Below are 2,549 nucleotides of genomic sequence, written 5' to 3'. Positions count from 1 at the left end.
TAATCATAAATACCTGACAACATTTACAAGTATTAGCATTATTCAAATAAGATAACTAATATAATTATGTTAACAACTTATAATCCGATTGGAACTTTCTTTGTGTGTGGTTTCCAGTTGAGTAATAAAAAGAGTTTATACTATACTTGCTTGAAATATCATTGGTGGATTTTTTAACCTTGATAATTATTTTATCCTTGTTTAATCCTTATATTAATCTTATATCTCAAAGTCCTCTTCAACTTATCATCATCATCATCATCATCATTTGTAATTTATATAGTTATTTTGCCGATTTATTTATTATTTTGATATTTCTACACTTGGAAGAGGACATCAATCTTTTGGTTGTATCAAGATGACACCATTAGTATCGTTGAGAAAATTATAATGAGATGAATCAAATGACATTAAGGAAGGTTACCAACAGTGATCAAAGTGGGCCACATAAGTCGTCTAAAGAAAAATGAGCCCCTATATATTTAGATAGCTCTTGTAGCGCACTCCAGTCAATTATTGTAGGGCATGCAACATCGAGAACAATGAGTTTGCCTCTTGAGTAGTGGTGAAAATGAGTTTTGAATTTAATCATAAAATTATGATTATAAGATTCAAGAGACGCCACCTAGTATTATGGTTATTAGGAAACTTATGGTCTGCAAGAGTCTATGTAAGGGACTAGTTGTGTAAGGAAAAGACATATCACCCTCAGTGCACCTTACCTAAGGTAAACTAAACTGTTATTTGATTGTTATTCTAAGTTATGTTTTTGTATATTGGTCTTATCTAAGGTTCAAGGTAGATCTCCCTTCATAAGGAAGTCTCTACCATACTAGGTTAAATCCTAACTATTTTAAGGTTTAAATTTTAGCATTGCATTTTTTTTTTTATCTTTAATATCTTAGGGTATGCTCTACAATGTAGTTTTATACCTTTAAATACTAAATTCTACAGCTAAATTCTATCACTTTAAACATATAGTTAACAAAATGATTGGTGAAAGATTTTTTATATTATGATCAAACTTTAACGGATAATCATAAATTGGTTATAATACTAATTTTACATTTTAAAACATGAGAAAGATACATTTTTTGTGTTTTTATGAAAATTTGCTTGGAAAACTTGTAGGACTTGGTTGTGTGTATGAAAACAAAAAAAAAATTGTGTTTTTTAAATAAGAATTTTTTATTTATTTTTTATTTTTTCAAAAATTTCAAAGAAAACCAAGTATTTTTTACTAGGTTCATATCTTACAGTGTAAGTCAATGGCCCGATATTGAACAAAATTGATAGAAAAACATGCGAGAAAATCTCAAATATTTTTTTCAAGTGACCCTTGGAATTTTTTCACTTTTTTTTTGTTATATTATTATATAATATTATATTATTATTATATAGGCTGGGCCAGATCTAACCCAACCATCTAGGCTGGACCTAACCGAGTCATGTTGGGCCGACAAACAGCCTAATATACTTGACCTTTCTCTCTCTCTCTCTCTCTCTCTCTCTCTCTATTGGGCTAGGCTAAAATGGGTCTAGCCCATGCGTTATATGGTCACTGGCCAGGCCTTGTGACCATGCTAATTATATTTACCTTTTATATACAGTGACTTGTTTTGTTGCAGAGAGAAAAAGAAAACTTATTTGATATAAGGGGAAATAGTTGGTTGGTCGTGTGCATGGGATTGTTGTGACGCTGATGGTGGCATCACTAAGGAGACACAACAGAAAAAAGGGAGGAAAACCAGTGGGGAGGAATAAAAAAATAAGGATTGAGGAGAAAGTTTTTTGCCAACTTTGAACCTAAATTTCTTCTCCAATGCATGAAATCCACCCCTATTTATAGAGGGTGGAAGAGGGACACTTTCTTTATTTTGAAAAAAAAATTATTGTCTTTTGATTTAAATCGAAAGGACCCCAACCGTTGGTTCAAAGTTGTTATCATGGTCTCAAAAAGTTGCAATTAAAGGCTATCTAAGTTGTCCATTTTAGGGCCATACCACGGTCGCTACAATGTCAATAAGCTAAAATAAACCATTCCGAGGTATAATTAAATGTTAGGTCATTGATTAATACTTAAAAGTGCATTTTTATGAAGGTTTTATATCATCATTTTGCACTTGAAGTATCAATAACTCCTTAAATAAAGCATGTTTTAGAATAACATATCTAATAATATAAGATGCCTTTAATTTATGATAAATATTTATTTTAAATGCAGGCCTATCACATAAATGAAAGGATTGATTGATGAGTTTAAGAACTAAAATTGAAAGGACAAATAGATGGCCAAACTTAGAAAAGAGATGTCGGTGCACTCCAAACCGGAACATTAAGTTCTTCAAGTCATCAATCAATCCTTTCATTTATGTGATAGACCTGCATTAAAAATAGACATTCTACAGATCTCAGATTTAGGTCCAATTTATATGGATGGAAAGGTCAGACTTAGGCCTACAACTTTTATATGGAGCTCAAGATTTAAAAAGGCCATTTTGAAGTCCAAATTGTAGCAAAAATAAAAATATCTCAATCTGTCTTTCAGC

The sequence above is a fragment of the Populus euphratica genome, unplaced genomic scaffold (genome assembly GCF_000495115.2).
Source record: "Populus euphratica unplaced genomic scaffold, PopEup_1.0 scaffold1584.1, whole genome shotgun sequence".
NCBI lineage: Eukaryota > Viridiplantae > Streptophyta > Magnoliopsida > Malpighiales > Salicaceae > Populus > Populus euphratica.
This window is presented reverse-complemented; position numbering follows the sequence as displayed.